Raw genomic sequence first — 18,653 nt, forward strand, 5'->3', positions numbered from 1 at the left:
TTGAGATAATATACCCGTCTCATAGCATTATGGGAAGATTAAATGAGATAAGAAATATAAGGAGGCTAGCATGATGCGTCCCACAGAGAAAATGCTCAATAAACATCAGCTGTAAGCGTCATTAGCATTATTATAACATAGCTCAAACACCTTGTTTTTGTATTCAACTCCAAGTGTCTTTCTTTTTCCCAAATTTCTCCCAAAACTAAGGGCTGTGACTCAATGTAGATCTTCATGGGACAATCCCCTTTATAGAGCCAAAGGCACCTTAAGGAGATGCTACTTTTTACTTCCTTGGTCACCAGACTATTTCTACAGTAGTTGAGCCCTGAGGGCCTTAAAAGCCAAGTGCCAGCTCCTGAGAGTGGATTACAATACAGCATTTTGAGTGGTGCTGGCAACACTCTGCTTAATCAAAGAACGCGTCCGGCACTCAACTACACATTTTAAAAACACCTGTGGGTAACCTCTGTCTGGCAGTCCAGCCCTGAATGCCCAGTGGACCCTGCTGTGTCTGGGACTCCTAGACTCTAAGGCTGAGCCACTCTCTCCAGTGGACAAAGAAAGGGCCTCGTGGCCCATCCCTCTGAGAGATCAGAGGACACACACCTGGTCTGTGCCATTCATGCTACACAGGCTGAGATTCTCCAGAGGAAAAAATGCCAGGTTCCTGAGAACCCTCAGGCTCTCAGAAGACCCCAGCCCTTCTTTTCTACTGCCCTTCTAACTAGTTCCTCTCCTTTCTGATGAAGGATCTTTGGGTCTTTGGAGGCCAGGAGGTGACATTAAAGCGTGCTTGCTTTATCCACACTTTGTGAGTCCAACTCTCTATCAAAGTCTGCTTAAAAAGAACCTGCTCCTAACTCCACCTCTAAAAGCAGGAAATAAATCTGTAATCTGAGAAAATTCTGAAAGGATATTACATTTGTCCAGCACCAGGGCAAGTGTAGCATTCCATAAGTATCTGTGGTTATTATGATTATTAGAGAAATAATATTTGCTGAATACTGTTTTCATCTGCCCGGGCTGCTGTAACAAAATATCATAGACTGGGTGGCTTACTCAACAGAAATTGATTGCTCACAGTTCTGGAGATCTGGGAAGTCCAAGATCAAGGTCCAGGCAGATTCAGTGTCCTGAGGGCCTGCTTCTTGGCTTGTAGACAACCATCTTCTAGTTGTGTCCTCACACAGGCTTTCCTCAGTGGTGATCCTGGAGAGAGAAATCTCTCTCTCTTCCTCTTCTTAGAGGGGCACTAACGCTATCATGAGGGCCACACCCTCCTGATCCAATCTCAACTTAATTGCCTCTCAAAGGCCTCACCTTCTAATACTATCACACTAGGGGTTAGGACTTCAATTTATGAGTTTGGGGAGGACACAAACATTCAGCCCATCAGAAGCACTTGCTGTGAGCCAGCCACCATGTACACTTTCCATGTATTGTCTCAACTAATCCTCCCAGCACCCCTTTGAAGCACTTCTATTTGTTAACCACAACATGCAGAGGAAGAATCAATTGGAGGTGCAGGGTAGCTGAGTAACTTGCTCAAGGTCAAGAGTTAGTACGCAGTCAAGTGGACTCAAAAATCTGCTCTCTTAACCCCCATGATAAAACTGGCTGCCTACTGCCATGCTGTCATAGAAAGAAAAAGAGATGACTTCCTTTTGCAAAAAAATTCAAACAAGATTTGTTTGTTTTATGAAATAAACTTTTCCCCTTTCTCCAACCTTCACTTCTTAAAACAACAAAACACAACCACCTACATTAATTGTAATAAATTACTTTCAATCGCTTATAACAAAAGTGCAGAAGAGAATGAAAGTTGGGGCAATAATTCTCCAAGTATGTTAGTAGAAATGAATGAAAATACTATCATTCTACCAAATATTTCGAAAGTCCAGTTGTTATGGGCTGGAATTGTGTGCTCCCAAATTTATATATTGAAGTCCTAACCCTCTCAGGATGTAATCATATTGGGAGATAAGGTCTTTAAAGAAGTGATTAAGTTAAAATCAAGACTTTAGGATGGGCCCTAATCCAAGATGACTGGTGTCTTTATAAGAAGAGGAAATTTAGACACAAAGAGACACCAGACACATGTGCATGCAGAGAGACAATCACGTGAAGACACAGGGAGAAGACCGCCATCTGTAAACCAAGGAGTGAGGTCTCAGCAGAAACCAACCCTGCCAGCACCGTGATCCAGACTTCCAGCCTCAGGAACTGTGAGGAAATAAAGCTCAGCTGTTAAGTCACCCAGTCTACCCTATTTTGTTAGGGCAGCCCTAGCAGACTCACACACCAGCATTCTTGTCAAAGAAACGGAGGGAGCTAGAATGTAGGACTCACTGGGAATTTCACTCGAACTCACAGCTTCTACAAAGGCTGCTAGTAATTTACAAGAATTTTTTTAAGTAAGGGATTAAAGTGGGAGTCTAAAGGGTACAAAAATAATCTTAGGCCTGGGGAAAATAACTATTTTTGCTTGAAAAGAACCCCAATTTTCATAATCAAGACTTTACAAATTCCCTGTACATAGATTGGCGGATATTTTCTTCCTCTCTCTCTCTCTCTCTCCCCTCCTGTTAGCATTTCATTCACCATCCTTATTGTGCTCAGCCTCACCTTCTCCACAGGTAGATAGGTGTGCTGATTAGACTAAAAATACATCTCACTACAGAGAAATGAGTTATGGCTAGAGACATGGCATGAGGTTCTGACCAGAAAACTTCTCCTTAACATCTAATTCAGATTATATATTTGTTGAGCAGCACAAGTAGAAAGAAATCAACTAATATCTGCTACTTGTGGTTTACTCACTCACATTACCTCATCACTGCCATGTCTCCTCTTTGCCATCAGTCAATGGTCCAGGAGCAAAATCAAACACTGACCTGAGCTGGAACGTTCACAGCCACTCTCCCCTAGGAGCTGTGGGATAGCTGGCTTTATGCCAGGAGAAGTCAGCCTTCCCTCATCCGTGTTCACTAATAACCTTTCCTCGATTCTGTTTGGATCTTAATGACCTCAACCCTTCACAAGAGGTTTGCCTCTTATTTTTTCTCAACATGAGCACAAAATGGCAGATAACCCAAAGAAATAAATATAATTTAGATGTAAAATAAACTCTATCTACTAGTGTGTGTATGCATGCCTATGTGTCTCATTGGCATGCACCAGATTGGACTAAATGGCAGGAATTTCCCAAGGGAAGATAACCTCCAGATACTGCTACAAAAGCTTTATTCCCCACACTCTGCAAATTATTTAATTTAAACACTGCTTGATATGACTCTCTGAGGAGAAGGGTGTTTCCCCAGATCCATTTTTAATTTGTTGGTGTGTATATGCATGTGTGCATATAGAATGAGTCCCACAAACACTTTCACTGCTACAGTGAGTCTAAGCACGAGCTTCTGATTGCAGAACCAGGGACTGCAAATTGCTGTGCAAAACTAGGAAAATGATGAGATGCACATGTAATTTCTTCTCTTTTTTTGATGAGGAAAAATAGGTAGAGGTTCAGTTGTTCCTCTCCTAGGGTCCCCAACCCCAGACATTTCCCATTTCCTTGGGACATAAAACTAAGTATTTTTAAAAATCTCATGTGTGTGTGTGTGTATACATGCACCATGGTTAATTTCTCACAGTAGAAAATGGTCACAGTCATTGAGGCATTTTACTAAAGCAGGAGAAGCAACGCAAAGATTAAAGAATCAGTTTTCACCAGCAATGGTAGTGCTGCCAAATTTCATCATGAAAAATCTTGCCTTTGTAAAGAGTTTACAGGTCCCATTAAAAGATTCAAATGAATTTCTCCCCTAGACAGAATTTCTTTACATAAGTTTCCACAGAAGGGCTAACCCTGCCACAAATGCAAACTTGCACACACAGGGCCCACACTGGAGATAGTCTTGTTATCTTGGTTAAATCAATTTCAAAGCAAATAAGCATTAGACAATAATTTCAATATTAACTTACTCTTCTTGCTTCCTCATCAGAGCAAGCCGACCGGAGGTGAACTCCTCTCACCTTTCACCTAGGTTGTCCCTAGTCTCTCCCCATGTGGTGCCCTCCACACAGGTAAAGTGACCTCCCTCCTCCTACCAGCCTAGGTATTTATTGACATAAGCTCGCATTCTGGGGCATTATCAGCTTAATGCATAATTCAGAATCTCTTGCATGTGGCCTGCACTTTGGCCTTATCCCCTGCATTCTGAAGGGAAGATAAGAGGAAGTATTTCCAAAGTGGGTACACAAAAGGATCCTGAACACTAACATCGCCCCCCTATGCCACCATTCCTCCACCCCTCAGAAAACTGCACACCTCGCAGCTCCCACACACCCTGGAAAGTGCCCTGCTGAGAACAAAACAATCCCAGAGATGGTCCAAAAGTTTACTCTGAGCAGGGCCCGAGAACCTTAGGGAAGAAGAGGTCTCTAAAAGTGGAAAAATCACAATTATTACCTCAAGAGTCACATTCTAGACCGGCAGCCAGATGTTTTCGGCAAAGCAATAGTTTCAAATCTCTGTAATTCAAAGAAAAGAAAAACCAGCTTTAGAATCTTTTTTTTTCCAGTGGGGCAAGTGCAAGAGGAGAGGGGAAGGTGAACAGGAAGACGGGGGCAGACGAAAAGAATTCTTAACACGGTGGAGGGAAGATGAAAAGAAAAAGCCAAAAGGGAGGGGCAGGGATGAAGTGTTAAGGTGCGAACTGATTGGGGACCGGAGGGGAGAGAAAGATAGGAGTTCGAGAAGAGAGGGCTTCAAGATCAACTGTATTAGAAGGTTAATTCAGTCAAAATCAATTCAGTAAAAGTGGCCTCAGCAATTTTTTTCCCCATACTGAATTGACTGCCTTCTGATTGAATTGATTAACTTAACTAGTTATTTTTAATGATGTGTGAAAAGAGAGAAAATGAGTAGATAAGCCCACCTGCAAATGCATAGATCCAGGTAACTTGTATGCTCTGATTTGAACACATTAAGAAGTTGACCAGCATTAAAAGAAATACACACACACATACGTATGTATGCACACGTATGTGTGTGTGGCAACGCTGTGCTTTGTAGAAAAGTGCCATTGCTGTCCCCCAGAATATTTACAAGCACGCTATATACATACATACATATAATATATATACTGAGTTTTGTTCTTTCCATGGTCCAAAAATTAATTGTCTTTTTGGGAAGCAGTTTATCTTTGATAGACTAAGTATGCTGTATAAATTCACCAGTATCAATTGTCAGCACCATTTTAAATGTAAAGTTTGCCTCCCCCTAATGCTCTTCTGTCAAAGTCAGGACATGACACTAAAAATCATAAGGTCATCAATATCAGTTGGACATATTACTAAATATGGGATTCTAGTAGATGCTTTTTACATGCATTTTGAGTCCACCAAGCAATAATTCCTCCTTTTTTATAAACACAAAGACATGAATTATTAAAAAATTAAAGACATTTAGAATAACGGTCCTCCATACGCAAAGTATTTATTTCAACTTTCATCATTCATAGTTTATTGCATTGATTTTTTTTCATCAGTTTACTTAGTATTAGGCTTCCACTGAACTCATCAATAAGAAATGAATTTTGGTAACTTTCAAATCCACTATATTATTTTTCCTTTTATTTGTAGTGAATTTTTCTTCTCTCAATGGTATTACTGCAATAAGTCAGTCATTATTTCTTTATGTTTTCCCTTCTTTCTTTAGTATTTCATTTCCCTTTACAGCACATCTTGTGATCACAAAGAAAGCAGAGACACTTATTTCTTTTAACAGTTGAAATTGCTGCAAGTGATTTAGCTGTCATTTAATTTGATTCGTCTCTTCTGTCTGTGGAGAAATATGTTTAATGTACTGGAAATTATGTTAATAAGAAAAAGCATTATCTCATTTAATGAAATAAATATACAAATATTTCAAAATAAAATAAAGCGGCAATCTTCACGGAGAAAAATGTCTCTTATGGTTTGCATAAAATAAACAAATGAGAAAAAAAATCATGAATACATTGAAACACTGACAAAAATTATGCCCACATTCAAAGGGGAGGAGAAGCTTGGTAACTGAATTACCCACAATTTAATCAAACATTTTTTGGAAAAATATGGGCACATACTAAGGATCAAATTATTAATTTTATACTTCTGATTACCTTAAAGATCTTTTTATTTTTCTGGAATGGACACTGGGTTTTTAAAAAGTTTTCTTTGTATTTTTTTTCTTCTATTTCAACTGGTCTTTCAATGATTGCTATTGCTTGAATTAATAATCATCAGCAATCTCATTGAAAATATGACCCAACCCATGTAACTATAAAAAAGGTTAGAATTCCTTTGATTCTGCTAATCAAAACAGAGTCAATGAACTCGTTTCAAAGCTTTTATATATTAAAATTTATCTAATGCATAAAAAGGTTAAATAAATATTGTTAGTGATTTGCGCAAAACTTGAAGCAATTATGTAATAAAAGCATGACCACAGTAACAGAAACACATAATTAGCAATTTAATTACTGGCATGAAGACAAGCTAAAGATGTCAATAAAAAAAAATCTTTAGTGACAAGCCGATTTTATTCTCTTTACTGCAATTTGTGAGAAATAGTCACCACCTGATGAGCAAAACCATTTTAATACAAAATACTTTCCCCTCCACAAACTGAAATACCCAATTTCAAATATTTCTGATTTCATATCATTGCATAGTGAATCATTACATTTTCTCCTATTTATATTAGCACTTTCTCTTCTCTGAAAATACAGTATTTCCAGTCAGCAAGTAAAGAACATTATGTTTTTTTAAATGAGTTAAAGTAGCAGGTGTTCTTTGTTTCAATCTCATTTTTTTCCACCTTCAATAATGTGTTTGATAGAAATGCTTCCCTGTATCTGACATTCCAAATATCCTATCTTTTTTCAGCTCCTAACTTTCAGCTGAGAAACACACATAAACCATGGATTATTTTAAAAGGAGACAAATGCCAACTATAGTAGAAATAGTCAGCTAATTAGGCATTCCTCTAGGTCTTTCACAATTTCTTTCTCTCCCCCAGCTCTGTATTTAGAGTTATAGGTGGGAGATAAAGGAGAAAAATGGGTAAGTTCAGTGTATTGTGATACGGTCCACTTGTATTTTTTCATCACAATCCCATTTCAGATTTTTAACAGTCCTGAACTACTTATTTTAAAGTGTTCAATGAATGCTTACTACCTTATATGTCACTGGTATTTTACCAGTAGCGGAAAACAGATATTTCAAGATAGAACCATATTGAAAGAAGTTTTCCATCTTGTGATAAAAAGTGAATCATCTTGGCTGGTGTTCAATAGCCACTTGTACAAGCCCAGTGCATGGAGTGAAATCATGAAAGCCAGACTTGCTAAGAAGCTTGGTCTATAAATACTCTTGGGGCATGATGGAATACACTAAAAAATAAACTCTCGCCACTAAGAATATAATAAATAATAACTCTTAATAACATTACCTTTTATAATTAACCTACTGATTCTAATCATTTTGACATACAGTTCCAATCAGATATCCTAACTAAATATTCCAGTCTTGAGAGAAGGGTATATAATACAAATTCAAAGTTTCTAAGGGAATTGAAAATGTTTTTAAAAGCATATTTTACTTAGCTATAACTTGATAAATACGAAGAAAGCAAATAATTGAGAGAAGACATTTTTGAGACCTGTTGGCTAACATATTGGTTACTAGAACTATTCATTTCTTACATATATTTGGATTGGAAGTCCCTCACTTCCTTAAGAAGTTCCCTTTTCTGGTGAGCTTTTGATCACTGTTAATTATATATCACCATCAGCTTCTAAGTTTCCGTTTTAATCATAAACCTAAACTTTGTTGGATTTTTCAACTGCAATCATCTAGGCTTGAAACTCTCTTTCCTCCTATACCTTTATTGTCCAGATACAAGTTGCCATTAACAAGCACATTAATTTACAAACCTCCACGGAACACCTCCTATATTAGCCATTATGGAAGATGGTTAAGCAATGTACCTGCCTTTGGGAAGCTTCCAGTCTCGTTAAGAAGATAGCGTCCCCAAAGGTATCGTTGCCTCATAATTCAAGTGCAGTTATGATAAATTACAAGCAGCTGACACAATAAGTACAAGAAGGTTTATAGAATAAAGGGAGCACAGTGTCTTCGTGGGTAGACCCCTTTACAAGTGGGTAGCATGGGGAGAATTTTGCAAAGCTTTAAAAAGCAACATTGCATTTGAACTTATGAACTAACCACCCCTTGTATAGGTGAAGAAACCAAGATTCAAAGAGGTTAAATAATTTACCCAAACAAAAATGTATTAGAATGAGGACTCAATCATAGGTCTGTTGACTCTAAGTTCTAGGCATGAATAAGAAAGCATTTGAGATGAAAGAATGATCAAGGGAGTATGTCGGGTAGAGAAGAAGGGAAGGGATTCATGAAACATGCAGGACGAAGGTGGGCTGATTACCTGGGGAGAGTAGCAAGAGTAGTGAAAGAAAGATTGGAAATAAAAAAGATGGGAGCAATGGAAAATTGGGAATGTGTTCTCTAGGTAGTGAGGGGTCTTTGATGGTTTCTGAACAGAATGATAAATGCAGAATAAAGCATGAGTTGAAAAAGGTGAGAGACAAAAGCAAAAGGTGCGTGCTGCTGGCCCTCCATCCAACTCCTTGACCTGGGGGCAGCCATCTCCTAGTTGCTGGGAGCCTGGCTGATAAAGACCCTCAATCTAGCAGGATCCACTTCACTGGAGAGGTTAAAACCCCTTCCCCTAACAACCCATGCAAAAGCCAGCTCCTTCAACCTGAGGGACATCAACTTGGTGCGCTAACTGAAGCTAGACTCTAGCTAAGGCCACATGCCCTGCCCTGCTTCGTCACTCCCTTTCTCCTCTTCAATGCATCCCTGTCTCAGGCTCCGCAGCTAGGGAACACTACTGGAGAGGAGGCAGTTAGTGCCTGAGCTGTCTTCCTCTCCCTTAAGGGAAGAACAACTCAGGATATTAACAGCTGAGTGACAGCAGCTTTACCCTGGGGCTCACCCAGAAAATAATCAGTGCATAGGAAAAGCAACCAGGGTACACATGCAGTCCACCTAAATGTAATTTCGCTTTTCTGGGCTTCTTGCTTTCATTGTTCAAAGAATCAAATTTGTATGGCATCTATGGGGGGAGGTTTATAATTCAACCACTGCAGTCTGCACAGGAGATACGACGAAGCCTCCACTAACAGTAGATGTAGAAAAAAAGGAATACTCTCTTATGACAGTCACCCACCAGAAACTCTGACTTTCCCCATCCAAACCCCATCTGAGCTTCACAGCTTAGCAAATCATGAGCTTCCATTTCTCATCCAATGGGAAACATCCCTGCTGCCTGCAAAAAACAAACCCTAAATTCACATCTATGTAAACTGTGAAATGAAAGAGAAAAAATAATATTTTCTAATACTGGGAAACCAAATAATGTTGTTTTCCTCTTTAAATATAATAATCAGATTTCTCTTGCACCCAAACATAAATATTACAGGACCTTGTATTTTTATCCAATGCACCGATATTCTCCATTACACCATTTAGGGACATTAAATACTGTCTACGTCTAGGTGAGATTTCCTGATTCTTCTCTCAGAAAAACACTGGTGCTACTCAACATGATGATTATTGGCCACAGAAAGAAAAATTTTGTTCAATGAACTTTCAGAGTATCTAAGATGCCTCACAACAGTTCTATAATGAGGGAGGGAAGCACAGAGGGAGGAGGGAGAAGAGAGAAGGAGAGGATGATCCACGGGAGAGTATGGAGATGTCCTGCCCAAACCACACACCTTCATGAGCTAATACAGCTTAAATTTTCTTCTTAATGAAAATCCTTTTGTTTTCACGGGAAACTTCTTTAAAACAATTTGGATCTAATATTCAATCTTTCTCCCTCTTTTCCTATATTGATAACTACCTGATAGCCCATCTTCTCTTCCTACTGTGTAGCTGGGTAACAAATTTATGCTCAGAATGAATATCCTGCCTATGCAATGGGATTGGATGACTATTTGTAAAAATTAATAGAAATGTCAGAGAATGTTAAAACATGGCAGCAGTGTTCTCAAATTTGAGCAAGCTTAACGTGGGGAGCCTGGTAAACATACAGATTCCTGGGTCTCACCCCCAGAATCTTGGATTCAGCAGATTTGAGGACAGGCCAGGAATTTCTCAGTTTATCAAGTACTAGGGGTGTTTCTGGTGCAGATGTCTGCAGACCAGACCTTGCAAACCACTGCTCTAATGAACTCATACTAGTCTTTGAACCATCTTTGTGCATGGTTCATAATCTCCCTTCTACTAAAAACCTCTTTTCTAGCCTAGATGACTGGATTGGCGAATGGTGGCTTGACTGTTCCTAAATTACATGCAAGGAATCATCAAATTCCTTGTTCTAAAACAACGATGCCTATCTTGAAACCCACACCCATATGGAGGGAGAACATCACCAGTCACCAGAAGAAAAGACAACCCCTGAGTGTTGATGTTACTGCCCCTGAAATATAGCCACCAACTTCCCCTAAGTAGAAACTGGCCCTCATGTTAGATCATACCATTTGGAGATTAGACTTGGGTCTCAGATCAGTTTTGAGAATGGACTGTCATCATTTACAGCGATTCTTTGAAAAGTTGAGTAATTTTTGCCTAAATGCAAAATCAGCTAAGTGTAAACTACAGATTTCTTGCTGACTTATTTTCCCTAGAAGTAATGCAGAAATACTCAGAGAAAGATATTTCACTTCCATTTGGGATAAGGTAATCCCTCTTCAGCATCATGAGGGTACACAACTGTGCATCAACAGGGATGAGCCAAAACTCACTTTCTCTTATTTCTGGCAGTTTCTTAAAATAAACATTTGAGGCCACTAAAAGGAACCCCAATAGTAATGGCAATGATGAAAATGAAAGAGGCAGACCTTAACACTATTAAATGTAAAAACAAATTAACATTAGATGCTTCCCCAAAACACAGTCCATCTTCTGGGGCAAGTAAAACGAAGCCAAAATACAATGTGTGGGAAGAGGTGTCATGAAGAAAGGTGCTTTCTTTTTCTTAATTGAATGTAATCCAACAAAGATTTGGCAGACTACATATTTAAAAGGTTGAGAATGCTTGCAGAAATTGATTCATTCACACTGTTGTGAATCATTTAGCACACACTTCAGAGAGAGTTTAGCATCTTAGTTTCTGCCTCCCACTTCCTAAGAAAGACTGTTAATCAAAATGAAGACTCCTAGATGCAGCCTTGGGAAGGGACAAAGAGATGAGAAGGAAGGAACACTGCGTGGAACAATTCTCCTCCTCTCTAAGGGCAGTTGGAGCTTTTTTTTGTTTTTCTCTAAAGGTAGAAGGTTTAATGCAGTAGTGTCACATAAATTAATACACAGATTCTCAGACCGAGGTCATTATTACAGTTGCATAAAAACAAAAGCAAGTCCTATACTTAAAAAATGCTTTTGAATGTTCCTGAGTCAAACATATACCACCCATTTCACTTAAACACAGCTCTCTCCTGAATTGTAAGAGTATAAAGACAAGCATTACTGTAAATTATCTAAACTAAATGATTAAAAGCATCTCTATTTGTAAAAATCTTATTGCGATTATAAAAGAAAATTAAATCTTTCTTTAAAGAAAAAATTGTATATGCCATTTTAATACAGTTTTGTAAAATAATAAATCTCCCAATTCAGTAGTAGACTTTAGACCAGGACATTAAAAAGAGACTGTAAAAGCTTAAGTTCACACATACTCACACACATACATGAACCTAATAATTTAATAAGGTCAATAAAATGTGCTAGATTTCTTTTATTTTGAAAGTGCCAGTAAATTTACTAGCACTTTCAAAATAAAAGAGGATAGATAAATTGTCAGTTAAGAAAATATGCAAGGGATAAATTGTTCATGGTTAAGGTTTTAAACGATGTTTCCGAGTAATTAAAATAATAAAAAATCATGGTTAAAGAAAACAATGCATAGAGTAAATATGTATTTACTTTACAACTGATGGAGAAAAACAAATGTAGAGGTTTATAAAGCCAAAGTAAGGTGAGCCATAGCAGTGGATGGGGTGGTTGGAAGTGCCCGGCCACACCTCCCATGGAATTCCTCACTCCCTAGGCCACGACCACTATTCACAGAGCTAAGCTCTTGGATATGGGCCCTATCCCCAAAATAGTCTTCTCCCACAATTATTGCAACATAATAATAAGCTGTACTAACATCATATTCATCTAGGAAAAATAATAGAAAGGGGAAAGTGAGGATGAGGAATTCATTTTTCAAGTCTCTGTGATAATAGAGAATTCACAAATAACAGCTCATTTAGAGGTCATTTACATTTGGTTTTAATGTAATGCATTATATACAGGCATAATATACCTACTGATATCCATTTTCATCTATCCCTTTGCTAGATACAAACACAAGTAATGAGAGACAAATTTACTGCTTTGTCATTTGGCCTAAAGCAGAAACTGTGATCTTTAATTCTTTATCTTAAAACACTTACTTCATGCCTTCGATATGTCGATATGTTATATTTTTGATTTAACTCTCACAACCACCCTATCGCTATCACCATTTTATAGCTGATGATGAGGGAAGGGAGTGGGTGAGTAACTTGCCTGGCTTTGTGCATTCACGCCCTGTCTCACCAGTTCTCGTTCTGAATCAAAGGCAGGGGGAAGACATCCGGTGCAGTCATCGTTTTCATATTCATAACCCTTGGTCAGAGCTTCTGTTCTCAGGCCTCGGTCAAGTGCCTTATTCTGTGTAAGTAGGTTGCAAAAAGAATTTCATAACATAGATTCTCTTTCCCTCCATGTATATAATTAATTTTCACTTGTGTAAGACTGGCACTTTGTGACTAGAGATGTGAATGCTGAAAAAGTAATTCCTACAGACTGAGGGCGAACTTGTATGTTGTTTAATCTTGAGCAGTGCTTCTCAACCCTGGCTGCACAATTAGAACCACCTGGGGAGCTTTTTAAAAAAATCTTTGCCCAGGCCCCATCCCCGGAGATGCTGACTTAATGGGCTGGGGTGGGGCCCGGGCACTGATATTTTTTCAAAAGCTCCCCAGGTGACTCTAATGTGCAGGCAGGGTTGAGACCCACTGATTTTACAGCATGGGTATGGCAGCCAGGTATAACAACACAACAAGGCAGGAAAGCTGATTTCTAACCTATGGTATACAACAGATTTATCTTATAGGCAAGTGGATCTTGGTTTGTAAGCAATAAAATGGGAATAATAGTGTATTACATACCAAAGCTAAAGAATTAAATTAGAAGCTTTTATTCTTATCCCTTCCAGATATGGGTTGACATGAAGCTTAAGGCACTTGTTTTGGTATCTTGGAGGAGGGAACGTGGAACATAAGTACAAAAATTAAAGGAGGATATTATTAACACCAATTCTTAAAAAAAATCAATGTTCTCCATTTAGACAGGAGGAAAAATGTATTTGATAAATACATGTTAAAAGCTAGCTTAGAATAAGTTTTGAAGTGCATTTTCTCAACCTCTCATTTCAAATTCACATTTACTATTACACAATTTAAGATCCTTGGAGGCAATGAGGTATTGTTATAAGATGGATGGATTCATCTTCCAACATATTAGAATAATGACACTGCCCACATTCAGGCTTCAACCTTTACCTGAGAAATTTCTGTTAGGAAAAAACCCAACCCTGAGAGACATGTGTCAAAACTTAATCATTCGACTTCTCAAGAAAAAGTTACAAAAAATTATAGCAAACCACCATTTTCTTTTAATTTTTAAAGAAAAGTATTCCAAATAGTAATGACTTTCAAAAGCATTTTCACTCCACTGATGCTTTTCAGGTTCCCAGCCACAGCACCGGGTTAACAGTAGCATTGTGAATGCCTTAAAGTAAAACCAGTAGGGCAGATATTTCATTAAAATCTCAGAGTCTTTTTTAACTCCAGTGGTAGGACTGAGTGACATGATAATTACATTACATAGAGATTTATTACATTTTGATATTGGCCAACATCCCTTGGCCTATATTTGTATCTGTGATATACCTGAGGTTTTCACAGAAAGCAAGACTAGTACAAGAGTGATGAGGAGCTCAAACACAATACTTGACCTAAATACATTATGTAGCACTGGATATCTGTTAAATAGGTCAGCCTGGGCTCTTAAAAGTTATGCAAAACTTATTTCTGCCACACAGGAGATATGTCACTAGTCAAGCTGTATAAAAATCAGCTTTCCAGGCAGGAAGAAAATGCTCCTCATCACTGGAGAGAAAAAAACTCTTCCACCATACATAAAATGTCTTAAATACCATACTACACTTGTCATATGTCTTTAGGCCACAGAAAGTAATAAAAGCAATGAGGCTGATGAAATGCCTAACAATTCCAGGATTCATTTAAGTGATGGGAGTTCTTTGAACACTGCTATAGAAATTTTTACTCTTCCAGCAAAAGCAAATGGGATTTCGAAGGTGCACAGGTTTCAGCTACCAAACCAAAGCAATGTATATCGTCACAGGATGCAGACCTGGCTGATTGCTTTTAGCAGTGATGAAACATGGAAAGGTTTGTCTCTTCAAGGCTAAGGTGTTTCCACCAGTACCTCCTACTAGTTTGGACCAAGCTGTCCAGTTCTTCCCCAATGTGGGTCCGTTACCTGCCTTAGGTGTGCAAGTGGTTATTTTTAAAATACTAAATAAATTGAAGGCTCACAAAATTCTTTCCATGATCAAATCAATAATGTTTGATAGGGCTAAGCTTTCTACCTGACCACTAGGCACTGAAAACATAGCTAATGCTTCTCAGAGTGTGGTTCCAGGGATCAGCAGCATCAACATCAACTGGGCAACTGTTAGAAATGCGAATAATAACATAGCCCGTAGGGACCCACTGAAACAGAAATTCTGGAGTGGAGGCACAGTGATTTGTGCCTTAACTGGCCCTCCAGTTTGAGAACCTCTGAACTAAGCTGTTAATTACTTAGCTTAAGAGCAGACATAACAGTTCCAACTTAACAAAACAACTCTTATTATACTTAACAATTAGGGATATGAATCAAGGTAAACTAAACGACATCCCAAAGCTCATATCAGCCAACATCAACCTCTCCCTCCAAATAAACTTTTATGAACAACGGGCAAGTACAATGTTTACAAGAGGTCCCAAAACCCTTCCAACTTAAAAACTCTCACAGGGCTTCTCTCCTTCTGGAAATATGAATTAAAGCAGTGGACTTGTTCAGAAGAAATAAGACGTGAAAATAAACGCAAATCGTTCAGACTATTCACTATTCATATAGTCATGAGCCACATAACAATGTTTCAGTCAACAATAGACTGCATATATGTCAGTGGTCCCATAAGATTAGTACAATATAGCCTGCGTGTGTAGTAGGCTACACCATCCAGGTTTGTGTAAGTACATGCTATGATGTTCACACAACGACGAAATCGCCTAATGACAGGTTTCTCAGATTTCTCGGAACTATCCCCATCGTTAAGTGACACATGAGTATAGTTTAACCTTAGGAATTGAAAAAAAATTATACAGAGTTTAATAAAGAAGTTAATTCATAGCAAGGTGCCATTTGTGGGCTTTAAAAAAAAAACACACATTTCCTTAAGCCAGACAGAGAAAGACAAATACTGTATGATTTCACTCATATGTAGAAGATAAACAAACACATGGCTAAGGAGAACAGATTAGTGGTTACCAGAGGGGAAGGGGGTGGATGGGGGGGCAAAAGGGGTAAAGGGGCACATATGTATGGCGACAGATGAAAAATAGACTATTGGTGGTGAGCAAGATGTGGTCTACACAGAAACTGATATATAATCACGTACACCTGAACTTACACAATGTTATAAGCCAGTATGACCTCAATAAAATAAATAAAGTGGCAAATTGGGGTAGGAAAAAAACCCACATTTCTTGAAGAGTGCACTGTCATAGGTAGGCACTGGGGAATATAAATTCCACAAATCCCCATAGATTTATGAACATAATAATATATACTAAGTTTGGATGTTTGGTCCTGATCAGTAGCTCTTCCATGCGAAAATAAAATTAGATGCTTTAGACTTCTCACTAATACTGAATTTTTACCTCTCACCTCATTACCCTCCACACACTCTTAGTAAGTTTAGTTTAATGTATTTGAGTTCCATTTCCGAGAGCACAAACTCATGATTTTGCATGATTGAAAGACATTCATTAAAGAGACAGGAAATGAAGTGTATGCAAATTTGAAGAAAGCTAATAAACTAAATTTCTTTAAAGAAAAAAACCTATCTGTTCCCAGGAACGCACTAAAAACAAAACTGAGAGCAAAACAGATCACAGCTGCTCAACTAAACTGTAATACGCTCAGGGAGATGGCACCCACCTTATCCCATGCACCTGTTTGCCAACAGTGAGGCGGCAGCAAAACCTGCATGAGGAAATTCAAAGGCAAAAAGTAAACAAGCTTCTTCCTTTTGCATTATCACACTAGAGTCTCAAACAGGTTTTTCCTACCAGCTTCTTGCTGATAGACTGAGCTTCACGGAGGTTAGGCACATACTGCAGGTAGCTTTTGAGTCCAATTCAGTTCCTGTGGGACAAGTGATTATTTTCTTCTCTCTGACCTAGTGCATGCAGCAATGCTCCACGTATACAGTATTTCTGCCCTAAAGTCATTTGTGTCCCGCCACCTTACCCCTTAATGCTCATAATCATGCTAGGCAAAGTCACAAAAAGAAGTCTGCCCTTAGTTTGCATATTGAAAACAAAATACATACAATGCTGCTGCTGCTTTTATTGCTTTGTTATTTCATCATTATTCACCACAGTTCTTGCCTTCATTTGCAGAGTTTGGGTTTTAATGTAATGGCCATTCAATAAAAATGTTGCTTTTAAGGGTTTGCATATCATCCCATTTTCTCTTCAACCCTTCAGCAACCATATGGCAAGCAATCAGGTCTGCAATCACTAGGTCCATATTATGTAGAGCATGATTTCGGCATTATGCTATTACCCATCTGTTTCTGTAGAAAAAGACATGAACCCGTGTATAAGAGGTCAGTGATTTCATTGCACACCGTATTCCAGAAATCTATCTCTGTTCACTTGAGATCACTTTTGTGATTTACTCTAGTCTTCAGGCCAGACTTTCTCTCCCTCTCTCCTTTTTTTTTTAAAGAAATACAGACAATCAGCACAATTTGTCTGTCTGCCTATTGTATAAAATTATTTGCAACTGTCAGAGTAGGCACTTAAACTTTCTTACTTAAGGATATTTATCCAGAGATTCTGCACTTAAAAAAAAATGTGGGCGGTAGAGCGAGGAGAAATCAATCTCACCTGATTTTACATTTTTAACTGTCTACACAATAAAGACGACAGAATTGTCAGGCAGAAGCAGACACAGAGGAAGAGAAAGTTCAGGCTCCAGCCTCCAAATTGAGGACTCCTTGCACTAACCTAGACTAACCAATTTTTCTGGGCTCAAGAAAGATCATCATATCTATATCCACATTTACATTTCATTTCTGTATATATATCCTTGACCTGTGGGTTCACAAACATGATTTTTGAATAGCTGACCCCATTTGAGTGCTGAATGTTAATTCAGTGGAATTACTTAGGTATTCCGTAAACAGAGTGCTTATAATGAAGTTCAGATGCAATCAATTATGCTTATGAAAAGACTCAAAGTTTGGAATTCCATGTATTGTAATGAGCCAATGACTTTGTTGGGTAAAACTTGTTACAAAATACTTCCAGTGTCTCCTGTATTGTATCAAGCAATTATTGGCTTGAAATTGATTTAGGAAGCAGGATAGGAACACACCAAACGGGTGTGAGGCCTGAGGCACGGAATCTTTTGCAAAATCTACTAAGGCCATCAGAAGGGGTTCAGAGCAGATTTGCTTTCTGCCCAACCCACTGGTTCTCAAACCTGGCTGCATGTTGGAATCAGCTGGGGAGGTTTAAAAAATTCTGATACCTGGGTCCAAACCCCAGAAATTCTGACTTAATTCATCTGGGGGGCAGCATGGACAATTGGAGTTTTAAAAGCTCCCCAGGCGTTTCTCTTGTGCAGCCCAGATTGAGAACTCTGGTCCAATAAGACAAATTAAACAAAGATCATCTTACTTCATTTTACTATTAAAAATAGGCAATGGCTGAGTAGGATGTAAATACTACAAAAATTAGTGAAAATTATAAAATTTTCAAGGTATAACTAGGCCAAAAATTGCAGGCCGACAGCCATCAATTACAAAATAAATGCTATTCAACAGTGGAAATAATAATAGTGGCAAGACTTCTATGTAGATCTGGCCTACAGTTTTATTTACAATTTTCAAGAAAATTGCTTGTCATAGAACATGAATAAACAATATTAATACTTGAACTTTAGTAAAATACTGCCAAATTTAATTAAAACTCTACAATTTAAAAAGATCATTACAAGGTAAGAGTTGGCAAAAATAAAGCCAAATTACTCAGTATTTATTATATACATACTAATAATTATTCACATAAAAATTATACAGGAAAAGACTAAATATCCCTTTCTTGGATCATTTCTGTGAC

General features: G+C 38.2%; 1 long non-coding RNA gene across 4 annotated transcripts in view; it reads right to left on the reverse strand.

Moving 5' to 3' along the window:
* LOC111768098 (uncharacterized) overlaps window positions 1-18,653 on the reverse strand; it is a 592,572-nt gene that overhangs the window by 366,973 nt on the left and 206,946 nt on the right. For all 4 annotated transcript variants that reach the window (XR_002800153.2, XR_011426439.1, XR_011426438.1 and 1 more), the window contains exon 2: window positions 4,472-4,533. This is a non-coding gene — a long non-coding RNA (uncharacterized lncRNA). The remainder of the gene's footprint in view (window positions 1-4,471; window positions 4,534-18,653) is intronic.

This window comes from Equus caballus, chromosome 15 (genome assembly GCF_041296265.1).
Source record: "Equus caballus isolate H_3958 breed thoroughbred chromosome 15, TB-T2T, whole genome shotgun sequence".
NCBI lineage: Eukaryota > Metazoa > Chordata > Mammalia > Perissodactyla > Equidae > Equus > Equus caballus.